The sequence below is a fragment of the Erpetoichthys calabaricus genome, chromosome 1, assembly GCF_900747795.2.
Source record: "Erpetoichthys calabaricus chromosome 1, fErpCal1.3, whole genome shotgun sequence".
In the NCBI taxonomy this organism is placed as follows: domain Eukaryota; kingdom Metazoa; phylum Chordata; class Cladistia; order Polypteriformes; family Polypteridae; genus Erpetoichthys; species Erpetoichthys calabaricus.
In genome coordinates, this window is record NC_041394.2 from 231,082,146 (window position 1) to 231,098,129 (window position 15,984).

The window sequence follows — 15,984 nt, forward strand, 5'->3', positions numbered from 1 at the left end:
CAAACTGGTGAGGAAGGCAGGCTCTATTGTTGGCATAGAGCTGGATGGTTTGACATCCGTAGCAGAGCAACGGGCACTCAGCAGGCTCCTATCAATTATGGAGAATCCACTACATCCATTAAACAGTGTCATCTCCAGACAGAGGAGCAGTTTCAGCGACAGACTGCTGTCACTGTCCTGCTCCACTGACAGACTGAGAAGATCATTCCTCCCCCAAACTATGCGACTCTTCAATTCCACCAGAGGGAGTAAACATTGAACATTCTTCAAGTTATTGTCTGTTTTTTACCTGCATTTTTTATTACTCTTTAATATTTTTTGCTGCTAGAGTATGTGAATTTCCCCCTGGGATTAATAAAGTATCTATCTATCTATCTATCTATCTATCTATCTATCTATCTATCTATCTATCTATCTATCTATCTATCTATCTATCTATGTATATAGGAAAAAGTGTGGCAGAATGAGTTGCCACTGACCTCAGGTGAGCTGTGTGATGTAGGACTGGTGGTAAAACTGCATAGTCAAAGGACAAGACTGATCGTAGATGTATTACAGTGTAAACATAGAGGGAGAGTTTCAAAGTTGAGATTCAGACCTGGAGTGTCAGTTTAGTGAAGTTAAAAAGAGCCAATAGTTGAGTACCTCTGCAGCTCCAGATGAGGAGGTTTGCTTACTAACTTATAGTCAACACATCACCAATTTTTATATTTTCTGATATTTTAAATTGTTTATAATGTCTTTTATTTATTTATGTATTGTTTGTTCGGTGTCCTTGAGTTCTCAGAAACGCGCCTTGTATAAATAAAATGTATTATTATTATTACCACACAGAAGTGCAGTGTTTAACACCTCTGCTGAACCTACTGACTCATGCAAAAAAACAGTTTCCCTTCAGGGATTAACAAAGTATATATGCAAAAAAAAATCTGGCAGTGCAGCACACAAGACCTTTGCTGATGAGTTTTTGCTCACCAGCCAAACAATTGAAGCAGAAACAAAGACCACAGTGCTACTTCAAAGAGGTGTGCACCATTTCAAAAACTTGTCAGTTGTCTCTGGGGACAGCAACTTTGGAGGGAGGGCTAAGTAACAGCATTGACAAGTTGCATCAGCCTGGAGGTGAGTTACCAGCAAAATGTGCTGGCATTCCATCATGCAAATGAAGCAGCTTCATGGGCAACTGCAGGTGTTTGCTTTATTAATATTTAATTTGTGCCTTACAAGGATACCTTAAATTCAATAAAAAATTGAAAAATGACTGGAAACTATCAAACTTGTACCACTTGGTGAGATAGTTCAAGGTCTCAGGCTACAAATGTTCAACTGAGGCTCAAGAAATCCCCGTACAAGTAAAAACTTGTGAATGCCGCGATGGATAAAACAAAAATTCAGTTTGATCTGACTACTTAAACAGGGAAATATTAATATATGCAAAGTCAAGGTTTTGAGTGTTAGGAAATATCCAGGTGGAGAAGGATATAAGCTATAATGATTTTGTTCAGCTTTACTTACATTTTTATTTGTGTTGTATTCTAATATGTACCTTTCTAAGAATAACCACTGCTTCAAATAAGCCCTCTTATTAAAATATTTTGAAGAACAAATATAACTTGTCACGCTTGGGTCACAGATTTGCACAGAAACATAGGAGATTGTAGAGACAGGAACTTTATTCAAACACTTCAAACAAACATTTCTCTCTTTCAAAGGGGTGCGCATCAGGAGTGGGACCCCCAACAGGGGCAGTGGAAGTCTGGAGGATGACAGAGAGAGAGAGAGAGAGAGAGAGAGAAAGCAAAGAGCCAAAAAGGACAGGTGCTGTTCAGGCTTTTAAGTATGCGAAGCGCTGTGCGAGAAGCACATAACGCGACAGAGCAGTCGCAAGTAAGGGAGCAATGTGAAGGTAGTCTATCAGTGTTTTTAAGAGGGGGTTTTTGAGGAGCGTCCATGTCTTCTAGGAGTGAGTTCAGCCTCCCTGCTCACAAGCTATAAAAGAAATCGAGGCGGAGAAAAGAAAAAAATAATTCATGATCCTGCCCATGGGATACACCAGAGACACTAGAAGCCATGGAATCCAAGCATGAAATCATTCTGTCTCCTTACTTGCCTTTTGATGTTTTCTGTTATAGATGACTGTGTACACCCAAAGGTTTATTTTTTTCCTGGGATGCTACTGATCCAAGGTTTTGTTTTCCTCTCCTTTGGTGTCAATTACCCTACTCTCAATGATAACATTAATAGTACATATATTTTTAAGATCCATTTAAGTTTATTAATTCTAAATTGCTTTGTTTTACTGACTATTTAATGTAATTTATATTTTTATGAATGCATATCATGTAATTTGTACTTTACCTGTAAACTTGTTGCAGCTCAGTAAGCCTTCCCTTAGTGAAGAGAGCTATACACAGAGAACATGACCTGACTAGATGTAAAACAGATAACACAATCTATCGAGAAGAAAATTTGAGAAATGTGGGATTCATTTTATTGGAGAGTATGAAAAACACTTCACAATCCTCTGCAATTCTTCATAAATGAGCAATAGTTTGCAGCACTGCAGACAGAGACTCTTGTTATAGTTTGGCTCCTCCACGAACATGTGGAAACACATTGTGCCATTTGTGAGAACTATGTGTACATTTTTGTGATTTCAATTAAAGTAGCACTTGGGCAATGACTTCTGTTTCTGTATCAAGTTAAATTCAACTTACATCCTGCTTCATCCGGGTCTATTGAGGAAACCAAAGAACTCCTTTTATTTAATCTGGCTGGATCAGCATTCATCAGGGGTGTCATGCTTAAAACGCACACTAGTTAAGCTTGTTCTGACAAAAAATACACTTCCAATTTTGCATGACATATGCTAAGTCAATATTGAATGCTTACACAGTTAAAGGAAAAGTTTTAACTTGGAATTTTACAACTATCAATAAGCATGTCCTACACTTTCTCTAACCAAAAAAAATCCACTTTTAAACAGTTTCATGCTTTATTGTTAATGATTTCTATTTAATAGTACCCAATTAAATATCACCCATTATAGCATTATCAGTTCAGCTGTATTTCATTTGTCTCTTGTTATTCAATAGTGTACCCAATCTTACCATACATCTTTATTTTATTTTGTCACAAGTTTTTAAATAATGCTGATTTTACATTAGAGGTCATTTGTATCCATTAGTACAAAAAATTAGTAAATATGTATTTTTATTTGGAAACTAAATAAGATGCTTAGAATCAAATATGCATCTTTAGAATTGAGATTATACTATTTAAAGCATGTTTGTGGATTTTCCAATGTATTTTGATTTTATACTGGATAAGCTCTTTACATAAATAAATAAATAAACTGGTAGATATGTAAATAAATATATTTTATAAAATATACACACACAGTATTTAGAACAGATTTAAAATGACATAATAGCAGAACATGCAATATTTTTTCCTGTTGATGCCTGGGCACCAAGTTCAGTAACAGACAGAAAAGTTGACTCATGTGGAAGATGAATGTTCTCTTCGTTCCCTTGTACTAATCCTTGTCTAAAGAGTTAAGCAGAAGTAAGCTTTAAAAACATGCTTTGCTGAGCAAACAGAAAAATATTTGTCAAAAGGACTCAAGGTCTAAGCATTCCACACTGAGACTGCCTTATCACGTTTTCCCTTAGTTTACATCTGAACGCCATAACAAAGGGGCCAAGAAAATCAAGTTGTTGAAGGGGCTCAAGGATTGTGTAAAATAAAAGTGTCAACTGTTGCATTTCATAATGAATATTAAATCACGAATTCTAGGGGTATAAAAACTTTGCCCCACCCAACAAACAGTTGTTCAGAAGAGCTCTGACACTGTCATGTAATATTGATTGCCTGCTCTTCTGAAACCTGCTCACTGTGACGATGTGAAAATAAAGCTGCTATAAGACCACACCTGCTGTCTTGTCTAAGTGATCGTCCACAGTTTTGGCACCCAAACGTGGGGCAGGAGACGGGCAGACGACTCCTCGAGCAGGATTGTCCAGAGGATGTTCGATTCCGGCCGGATCCAGGACCAGCTCCGGTAAAAGTTAGGACTGGCCTGCCTTGGGCGTTTCCTGCGTGGGGAGTCCCTGACCTCCTCCTAGCCAATACGATGCACGACTTGACGGGAATTTCCAGGCAGGTGGACGGAGTCACAGTGAGTAGATCGGGGGGATTCCCGTTGGTTTGACTGGTGTGCCAGAAGTAATAGAAGTATAAAAAGAATAGAAAGCATACTGTATCAGAACCATAGGAGGGTTCTTGGGACTCACAGAAGGTGACAGCACAGTGTGAATGTTAGCAAGTCACCCATTGTGAGTGGAATAGAAAGGGGCGAGTGGCACGCTCCTAAAATAATAAAGAGGAACGGGGGTGAAAGGGCATAGTTAAAAGTGTGTGTCTAAATAAACGGGAGGTCGAGTTTTCCATCTGCTGTCTAGTCATACTCTTGTCTCAACGGGTTACTCAGGTGACGGAGACTATACCCTGGCAACAGGGCCGGATTTATATGAAAAGAGGCCCTAGGCCACAGGTGTCAAACTCTGGCCCGCGGGCCAAATTTGGCCCGCCGTGTAATTTCATTTGGCCCGTGGGGCAATATCAAATTAACATTAGAGCTGGCCCACCGGTATTATACAGCGGCGGTGTTGCTGTAACACCGCATTCACTGCGAATACTACAAATCCCATAATGCTCTGCGGTTGTTTTGGCGCGCCAGCTTTGTGTCAGTAGATTTCTAGCAAGCAGCGTTCTTTCCAGACGTGCTGCGGCCCAATACTACAACTCTAGGTGTCACTGTTTTACCCCTACCAAAAATGACGAAAAGGAAGGGAGAAAACAACTTTTCGGGACAGGTGGGAGACAGAATATATGTTTACGTATCTGAAAGACAGACCTGTTTGTCTCGTTTGTGGAGCCAACGTGTCGGTACCTAAGGAGTACAACCTTAGGCGACACTATGAAACGAAACATCAGGACATGTACAAGGACCTGGACACGACTCAAAGGAGCCAGAAAGTAGAGGAGATGAAGAGAGGGTTGGTTTCACAACAAAATATGTTCAAAAAAGCCACAGCACAAAACGAGGCTGCTGTAAAGGCGAGTTATATCGTGGCAGAAGAAATCGCCAAATCAACCCGATCCTTTAATGAGGGAGAATTTATTAAAAAGATAATGCTGAAAGTTTGTGACCAAGTGTGCCCAGAGAAAAAACAGGCCTTTTCAAATGTAAGCCTGAGCAGGAACACAATAGCGGAGCGCATATGTGATCTTGCCACCAATCTGCATGACCAGCTGATGGAAAAGGGAAAGATTTTGTTTCTTTTTCCCTCGCTGTGGACGAGAGCACTGACGCGTCTGATACTGCGCAGCTGTCAGTCTTCATCCGCGGTGTCGACTCAAAAATGTGTGTTACGGAGGAGCTTTTGGGATTTAAATCCATGCATGGCACAACCACAGGGACGGACATTTTTGAGGAGGTTTGCAAATGTGTAACTGAAATAAACCTGCCGTGGGATAAACTCGTGGGATTAACCACTGATGGTGCGCCAGCGATGAGTGGTAAAAAGAATGGTCTGGTGGGCAGGATGCGTGAAAAGATGCGGGAAGAGAACTGTGCAGGTGAGCTATCGGTTTATCACTGCATTATACATCAAGAGTCACTGTGTGCTAAAGCCCTAAAGATGGAATATGTTATGACCACAGTAACACAAGTTGTTAACTTTATAAGAGCCAAAGGTCTGAATCACCGCGAGTTTAAGTCTTTTCTGGAAGAGTTTGGTTCGGAACACACAGACGTGCCGTATCACACAGAGGTGAGATGGTTAAGCCGCGGAAAAGTACTGAACAGATTTTTCGAGCTGCGTGAAGAAATATGTCAGTTTCTGCAAAGCAAAGGGAAGGACACAGCAGAACTCCAGGAGCAAAAGTTTATGTGTGAGCTGGCCTTTCTGTCTGACATCGCAAGCCATCTTGATGCGCTGAACCTGCAGCTACAGGGGCGGGGCCGCATCATCACCGAGATGTACTCGTCAGTGAAAGCTTTTAAAGCTAAACTCTGCCTGTGGGAGAATCAGCTGCTGCAAGGAAACCTTGGCCATTTCCCCTGTTGCCAAACCATAAATACGCAGATCTCTACCGCCGTGTGCGCACAGTTTGCTGAAAAACTCAGTGTACTCGGCGCTGAGTTTAACCGACGATTTGGTGACTTTGATGGTCAGAAATGGAGATTTGAACTGCTTAGTAATCCCTTCGCAGTCGATGTGGAAAAAGCACCAACTAACATTCAAATGGAGCTGATTGAACTCCAGTGTGATGACACGCTGAAGTCAAAGTATGATGCTGTTGGCGCCGCACAGTTTCCACAACACATCCCTGACACAATGCCTCAGCTCCGCACCCAAGCTGCTCAATTGCTCTCCATGTTCGGCAGCACTTACCTATGTGAGCAACTTTTCTCCTCAATGAAGATGACGAAAACATCTCACAGGGCACGTCTCACTGATGAACACCTTCGTTCGATAATGAAGGTTGCCTCAGCTCAAAGCCTGAGCCCCGACACTGATGAACTAGCATCCAAGAAAAGATGCCAGGTGTCTGGCTTGAACACACCATGTTAGATCAGTGTGTCGCAAACTGAACAGTAAAAAGGCCTGAATGATTGATTTATGTATTAGCCAGTGGAAAAAGTTAATGTTGATATTTAGCAAATTGAAAAGAGGCATTCATTTTTTATTTAAATGTTATTTAATATGCCATTGATGTTTCTTCGTTTGTTCTTTGACAGTTGATTTTGCACTATTAAGTTAAGTTAAGCTATAAGCATGGCTTGTTCCATATTCAGTGTTAAAGCAAATCAGTGTAGCAAACTGAGCAAAAACATTTTATTCATGCACTCTTCTCTTGCTACTTCAAGGCTTGAATGTTTGATTCATTCATTATTGTTATTTTGTTTTCAAATGTATTTATTAGCCTGTGGAAAAAAGTTTATTTTGATATTTACCTCAGAAGGCTGCAAATAGAAAAGAGGCATTCAATTTTTATATTTAAACATGAAACTCGGGTTTGCATGTCATTATAAAGTTATATAAGCCTTGCTTGTTCAATTTTCAACGCAAAACTTGTTTGGGTGCCAATTAAAAGGTAATTTTTTTCAACCTTGGCCCGCGGCTTTGTTCAGTTTTAAATTTTGGCCCACTCATTATTTGAGTTTGACACCCCTGCCCTAGGCTATTCCACTTATGAGGCCCTTTCACCTTCCATTTTTAAGTTTGTAAATTACATGAGAGATAATAAAATTTTGCTAACAATTTGAATGTAGGCCCCTCTTGATCGTGAGGCCCTAGGCTGAAGCCTAGTTAGCCTATAGGAAAATCCGTCCCTGCCTGGCAGATTGACGCATACAAGGTGTGTTTAGCGGAAGGACTCGGGGTATAAACCTCCATAGTCCAGATGCCATACTGAGTATTGATGTAGGATTCTGCTGACTCGAATAAACGAAGTCACCTGAAGTTGAAATCCGGGGATAGGAGTGGACAGCGGGTAGAACGGGGAGTAAACGAGGGTTGAGTCATTTTCTGCTGATATCCCGCCGCTCACTATGGAAAAAACAAATAGCAAGCCAGTCAAACAGGTCCCCCAGGGTCCTCAAAACCTAATGTTAGAAGGATTATTTTCAGAGAATCACCAGGCTCCTAGTACACCGTCGGAATTGAAAGGCGGGTCCCCTAGAAAGTTAATAGAGAAGCAGACTGGGTTGGATTTTAAAAAGGCATGTAAGAAGTGGAATAAGAAAGGTCCATATCGAATGGACATGTTTGACAGATGGGAATTGGTGATAAAAGATAGGACCTTGCAAGCGGCGCAGAGGCGTAACGACCTGCTGGCTGCTGAGGTCGAAATACGAAAAGAAAAGGAAGAATTATTGCTAGCGTTGCAGAAAATGAAGGTAGAGACAGCGCCGAAGCCTGAAAGTAAAAGAAAGCAGACCGAAAAGAAAGACCCCCTATACCCCGTAATCTGTCCACCTCCTCCTTACCAAACTCCCCTGCTTCCACCTCCTGCACCCTCTCCTCCAACTGCAACCCTGTTAACAGATGAACTGTCTGGAGCAGGTTTTTACGATGAACAATACCATTATGACCCATCCTCATATATTGACCCTGAGGAAGATAATTCAGATCATTCACAAGGTGCTACTGGGTTCCAATGGCAGAAACCAGAAGAGTCCTTTGTCTCCCAGCGCACGAGAAGTCAGACCCTCCGCTCTAAACCTATGAGCGGTTTTACGTCCCCCTTCGGCTCCCCTAAGCCTTCTGGCTCGACATTCTCTTGCCCCGTCATTGAAGTCCCCAACCCCCGACATGATCCCGCACAACCTCCAGGCAATAATAATCCCACTACTGTAATGATTCACCGAAATTGGGACATTCAAGAATTAAAAGATGTGGTGTCTGAACTGCCTGACCCCAAAGCGGTCGGTGGACTGAAATTTGTGGAGCCGTTACAGCAGCTAGATAACATGTATAAAACAAATGCTCCGCCGACAGCTGGGCACCACATGGGCAACTGTAAATTATGGTGATCATAACGGTGCCCCTTGGCGTTGGAATGAAGCTCTTCCCCGAGGCTCCGGGAATGAAGGTCCTTTCCTCGCCCAGTGAGAGCCTTTGAAAGGAGCCCTGGCAGAAAAATATAAAAAGGGCACAGACTGGTCACTAATTTCAGCCGCTAAGCAGAAAAAAGATGAGACAGTGGATTAATGGGCTCACCGATTGCAAGATCTGATGGCTAATCACTCTGGGCTAGACAATGCAAATGATAGAACTCATGCTGCAGTGCCTCCATTCGTCTCGGGACTGAGAAGTGACATTCAAAGCAAAGTCTGTACGTCCTGCATAAGGCTGGGAGACCACAACGTTCAAAGAAGTCAAGCGTCATGCAGAGCATGCTGAGAGACAGATTAAATTAAAAGAGTCAGACACACAGACCAAACTTTTGGCTGCACAAATAAATTACTATACTGGAAGAACTGACCCGGCTAGGGGGAGAGGACGCGGAAAATTCTTTGGAGGTCGAGGGCGAGGGCGCGGAAGAGGATGCGGGTTCCAATTATCAAACCCTAATAACCCTTTCGCTCAGATGCCTAACCCTTCGGAGCAGACGCCAGCGTCATATGCCTGTTACGGCTGCAGTGAACTTGGACATTTCAGACGCAACTGCCCACACAAGCGCCCTCCGCCACCCCCTCTCCCTGCGCCTAATGACATTCCTTGGTCCTACGAATTCGCAGGGACCCCCAGCCACTCTCTTCAGTTGCCTTTGCTCACTTGCCATGCGGACACAGATCCTTTATTGACTTTGCTGGTGAATGGCACTGAAACTGCTTTTCTCGTTGATACTGGAGCTACGCGTTCCACCCTTTCGCTGAAGGAGGTCCCTGCCTCGACAGATACAGTAACAGTGCTTACTGCCTCGGGACAGCCTCATATTTTGCTGGTCTCAAACCCTCTGCAATTACAGCTCAGCACTGACAGTTCATCATTGACTCATTGCTTTCTGTTAAATCATTTGTGCCCTGTGAAACTGCTGGGATGGGATCTTATGACTAAATTGTCAGTCTCAATTTCTTTAACTAAACAAGGATTTTACTGCTCTATTCCTAAGCTCCTGTGCCAAACTACACACCCCAAGCCCTCTTTTGCAGCCTGGACCCTGAACATCTCCCCGCACACCTTCCTCTTGAAAGCCCTTCATTCTTTCCCCTCATGCCTATTTCCCCACTTACAAGTCCCGGACACCCAGCATTATACTGCCCAGTATTTCCCTGCTGAAGTGGACACACCTTGGTTAGAATCTTTTCTTTCCTCCAGCACATGCCCTGAAACTTTGCACATTCCATGTATTTTTGTTTCATCTACTAAAGTTGTTGCTTCAGCTCACCTCACATATTCACAAAGCGTTTTCTATTTAGGAGATTCGGTTCCCCATGTTTCCTTGGCACTGTGGTCCCAGGGGAAAAATGATTATGGAAGGATAGCACACTGTGAGCCACTGGTGATTTTCCCAAAATCTTCCTTCCGCCCACTACCATTAAATATTTAGGTCATGACATTTCTTGCGATACAAGAGCTCTCTCTAGCGGCCGTATAACCACCATTCAAAACCTTCCAAGACCGGTCACAAAACAACAGGTTAAGTCAGGATATTCTCTGTGGCTGCATAGCTTTTGATGGGAATGTTTTCTTGTTGTGGAGTTGTGCTGTGTGATTTCCCGAAGTGGATTGTCTTTGATTTGTCGCTGGAACTTGGGTCGCCACGGAAATTAGTGTTTCCTTGTTTGTTGCTGACCCGGTTCTGCCACGGACTTTTTCATGATCTGGAAATTAGCGCGTATAAAACCACGGTAAGATGAATTCCTAATTTAAAAGTAGTACCAGCTTGCAGCCTGAGAAGTTGTTTGATTGTAAATTTTTCAGGAAGAGCACAGCCTGTAAAAAATCTAGCTAACACTGCCATCTGGCCGCCAGGCTGAGAAGGCTCTCTGTGATTTAAAAAGTGCACTACTCTCCCTGACTATTTCTCGTCCATTCACTCTGTTCGTGGACGAAAAGGGGGGATATATATGAATGAATGCAGTTCTATGAATGAATGCAGTTCTAACAACTCCATGGAGAAAAACAAAGGCCAATAGCCTATTTTTCGAAAAAATTGGATCCAGTGGCTGCAGGATTTCCACCTTGTCTCAGACCTGTTGCAGCCACAACAGAGGCCATGCTAGCCAGTGCAGATATAGTGCTCATGAGCCCCCTAGTGGTAAAAGTGCCTCACGCCGTACACTCCATTTTAGTACAGGCTAAAACCTCACATCTCACTACTGCTAGGGCAATACACTATCATAATGTACTCTGTACGTTGTCAAACGTTACCATAGAAAGGTGCTCCACCTTAAATCCAGCTACTCTTCTTCCAACTGAAGAGGAAGGGGCGCCCCACAACTGTCATGATGAAATAACTAAGGTTATAAAACATAGACCAGACCTACAGGAAACACCCTTAGGTACAGGGGAGATAATTTTTGTGGATGGATGTTCTTTACGATTGGAAAATGGAACACCTTCAACCAGGTATGCAGTGGTCAAAGGTGACCTACTGCTGGAAGCAAACCGAATTTATTCAAGTTTAAGCGTGCAGGCAGCTGAATTGATAGTTCTCACCCGAGCTTGTCAGTTGTCAGAGGGAAAAAGTGTAACTATCTATACTGATTCTAGATATGCTTTTGGAGTCTGCCATGATCATGGGGCATTATGGAAACTCAGGGGATTCAAGACCAGTACTGGCAAGCCCATTCAGCATCAAAAACTAATAGAATCCCTCTTAGAAGCTATAACCAAGCCATCAAAACTGGCAATAGTTAAATGCCAAGCCCATACTGGGAAACAGGACCCTGTCAGCAAAGGAAACGAATTAGCTGATCACTTTGCTAAACAGGCTGCTTATAATAACACACCAATCTCTTTATTTCAACAGAAAGATGACAAAGACCCTGATAATCAAATTAACTCTTTACAGAGTGCAGCCACGGACAGAGAAAAGAGAAAATGGTCCAAAGAAGGATCCTTCTATGATGGAGTCTGAACCCATAAGCAAAATAACAAACCTTTCCTCCCAAAAGCTTCTTTTCCAGGTATTGCACATGGCCTGGATCACGCTGGAAAGGATGCAATGGTTCAAGAGGTTGAGAGACATTGGGAAGCAGTAGGCTTCTCTAGATACACAGAGCAATTCTGCAAACATTGTCCAGTATGTCAGAAATTTAATGTAGGAAAGGGTATTCAGGTAAGTCCCACCGTTACACCTAACCCAATGGGTCCATTCGAACACCTTCAAATGGACTTCATTGAATTAACACCATCAAAGGGGTACCAATACTGTTTAGTAATTGTTAATGTGTTCTCCCGATGGGTGGAAGCTTCCCTTCCAAACATGCAGACGCCAAAACTGTGGCAAAAGCTTTGATAAAGGAAATCATTCCAAGATGGGGAATACCACAGAAATTGCAGACTGATAATGGCAGTCATTTTGTGAATTCTGTAATTAATGAATTGCCTACTTGGCTCCAAATTAACGTACATCACTATTGCAAGTACCATCCTCAAAGTGGGGGTATAGTAGAGAGATGCAATAGTACCTTGAAATCTAAATTGGCTAAAATCTGTGAGCAAACAAATTTAACTTGGCCTGATGCTCTACCCCTGGCCTTAATGGGATTAAGAGGGAGGACACACCGACAATTAGGGCTGTCGCCATTCAAAATTCTGACCGGACGGCCCATGCCAGTCGGCATAGTCATAGGTAATGTTACACTGCATACTGTGGACAATGATCCTCTTTGTGGTCTTACAGGTCTCCGAGCTTCTCTGAAGGTAGTCCACGAGCAGGTTAATCAGGCCTGAAGAACTAATCCTCCATCAAAGGACTCCCCGATTCCGTTAGGAACCTGGATTCTGGTTAGAGATACTCGAAGGAAACATTGGCACCAACCTCGGTGGAAAGGACCATTCCAAGTTCTGCTGTCAACACCACACGCTGTTAAAGTTGAGGGACTGCCTGTCTGGATTCACGTCTCACATTGCAAAAGATGGCACCCTTGATTGTGGTACTACTATGTCTTTCCTTGCCCCCTTGTCGACTGCCCTGGTCACCTTGACCTTCCCTTTCGGAATCACCACATCAGTTCAGGTTGATTTCTGTTCTATTATTGACTGCGGGACTGGTCATCAAGTCCAGTGGACCTGGTCTGACAAATATGTGTGTGTAACTGTTACAAACTCTGGATTCGGAAGTAACTGTGATGAGTGGGAATGGGTTTTTGCTAATACTGGAACTGATGACTGGGGTTATCAACCCTATAAGGCCCAGAAGTATGGTCTGAAATATCAGTTTTCTATTATAAAAGGACATGCCCCTCATGAATGTGCCGAAAACCATTGTAACCCCTTGATCATTACTCTGAAGAACCCCTCTTTACATGATTCAGGAACCTATATCTTAGGGGCATATGTATCTGGAACAGATCCTCTAGGGAGATTTCAAATTAAGGTTGAAAACCCAGTTACTAACACCTCCCATTTCTCCACACACATACCCATCTCCCCTACTCCTGGTCCAGACCCACCCCCTGTCAAGGTCATGAATATTTCCACACTTTCTTCCACTTTTTCGATTGAAACTGGGTATGGCAATCAAAACCGTTGGCTGCAATGGGTATTGTATTCGGCTAGACAAGTAAATCAATCTGATTGTTATGCCTGTGCTACTGCTAGGCCACATTTGGCCACTGTCCCTGTTCCCATTTCTAACATATCTGATCCTACTGGCCTTCCTTGCCTACTTGCCCTTTTTATCTCTTCCTCCATTCCAACCGACTCTAATTGCATTACACTTTCCCTTCTCTTTCCCCCCATTCTTCATATGACTCCCCCGATGTACCAGCCTCATGAAGGTAATTATACCGTTTTTTTTTTAGAAACCTCATTTCCTCCCGTGTCACTAATGTTGGTAATATCCCGTTCTCGTTCTGTTTCCAAACTTTTCCGGTTAATTCTTCCTCTTTAGCTTCCAAATTATCAACTTTTCTGATTACTCAGAATACTCCACGAGCCGATATTTGGTGGATGTGCTGTAAGTCTAAATTGCTTGACGTTTCTTCCGCCTGACTGGACTGGCACTTGTGCTTTAATACAACTTATTATGTCTTTCCGACTTCTCCCTTTAACTGCCTCCCGTGTGTCGACCAATTCTGGTCGACGTTGTCGACCCCATTCTGTGGACCCTTCCCAGTTTTCCCTACATGGCCCTGGGGTGTATTTTGATTCCATTGGGGTCCCTCGTGGAGTCCCTGATAAGTTCAAGGCACGGGACCAAGTTGCTGCCGGATTTGAGTCTATTTTTCCTCAGGTTACTATAAACAAAAATGTTCATTGGATTAATTACCTCTATTACAATCAACAATGATTCTTAAATTTTACTAAAGAAGCTGTTGAAGGTATCCATGAGCAACTTGATAAAACATCCCTTATGACCCAACCAACCACCCAAACCACCCAACAAACAGTTGTTCAGAAGAGCCCTGATGCTGTCATGTAATATTGATTGCCTGCTTTTCTGAAACCTGCTCACTGTGACGATGTGAAAATAAAGCTGCTATATGACCACACCTGCTGTCTTGTCTAAGTGATCGTCCACACTCAACACTGAAATCTAGCTCCAGCATTATGAAATATTCAACAAATTAGCTATACAGAATACTATCAGTTAGGATATGTGTATCTTCAGTAGGCAAATCACCTTATACACCGTGATAGGAAACCTGGAAAAAGAAGCCATGCCACCTTATACTTCTGATCATGAAAAATTGGGATGTGTGCAGTAAGAGAAAATGACATTTCATCCTTCTGACAAAGGTAAATGTGTGCAATGGGCCAATGTGCCACAGACCATATTTGCAGTTCTAGATAGTTAAGAGGCAGAAGCACATCATTTTAAAGGTAAAGTAGTGCTCCACTGCTTATATAATCAGTATCATCGTCACTAACAATGGAGGTATCACTTCTGATACTATCCACCATCAAACTCTTTAGCAGCACTGGGCCCAAGAGAAGCCCCAGATGAGTGGGGCTGCAATTAGAATTTTTTCTCATAGTCTTTGTCCACTTTCTTCAATCCTTCCTAAACTTTTCAATGGATGCATCCACCTTCTTTTAGACCCACTCAGTCTACGAATTGCTCACAGTTCACTGCCTTCCCACCAAGTCATCTGCCAACTATTATAATATTTTATTTCAAATTCACTAGTTTATTGTTCTCATTTTCTACCTAACATTTAATTAGGTAGTCCCAGATCCCCCCTAGACCCCTCATATATCACACACTAGTCTGTGTTGCCTTCCACCAGAGTTCTGAATGTACAGAAATGTGCTGCCAGATTCAGTAACTAATCAAACTTACTGTGACAACCAGTACAGGTTCGGGGTAGAACTGGAAGCCCACATTGACCTGTCTTATAGAGTTGTCACTATACTCCTGAAACACTTAGTCAGAGTTAATCTGATTTTGTCATTTTTACTCAGTTTAGTTTCGATAAACTTTATCTTTTGCATAATTTATTCCAAAGTATTTACTACAGTTTCTTTTCTTTCTTGCCTCATAATATTACATTCTAATACAACAGTGTCAACCTCAATTTCTGGAGGGCCCTGTTGGCTGCTGGTTTTCATCCCAGACACTTTCTCAATCAACAATCAGTTCCTGGTTCTAAAGGAACACTCTTTTTCTTCTTCAATTTAATTGCCTTTACTTTTAAGACCCTTAATTGTTTTTGTTTTTCATTAACCAGCAGCTACACAATAATTAAATGGAAAATGAACAAAAACATGACCAGCTAACTCAGAGTTCTCAAGGTGAATTCAAAGAGGGCCACCATTCTTGCTGCAACAAATTTCTTAACTGAAACCCATTTCTCACTGCTAATGAAATATGCTATTTTATTCTATGACTAGTTAGTGTTCTTGTTTTGCCACAGTAAACATTTCCAAAACTGATGATTTTCCTCAGAGTACCATCAAAATGTTTTGATACTCAAAACAGATTGATATTGTCAACTTTTCTTTTTCATATTTTTTATCAGATATTATACAATGCACACACAAATTGAAATGGAATTAACTTGGCTGGTCATCTGTTGGATTGCATTGAATCATGTTTATTTCATCATTGAATACAGTTAAGATTTCTTAATCTTGTAAAGTAAGTCACTTAAATGAACACAAAAGAAGTCTGTTATATCCGCAGCCATAGCTGTCCCCTGGAATGAAAACCTGCAGTCCAACAGTACCTGGGCTTGAATTTATCAAGCTTCTTAGAATTACTTCTACTATTTACACTAAAAGTCTGACTAGGATA

General features: G+C 42.1%; 1 pseudogene; it reads left to right on the plus strand.

The window, feature by feature from the left end:
* Positions 1–959: 959 nt before the first annotated feature.
* LOC127528134 (general transcription factor II-I repeat domain-containing protein 2-like) lies at positions 960–6,641 on the plus strand (annotated as a pseudogene).
* Positions 6,642–15,984: the final 9,343 nt, after the last annotated feature.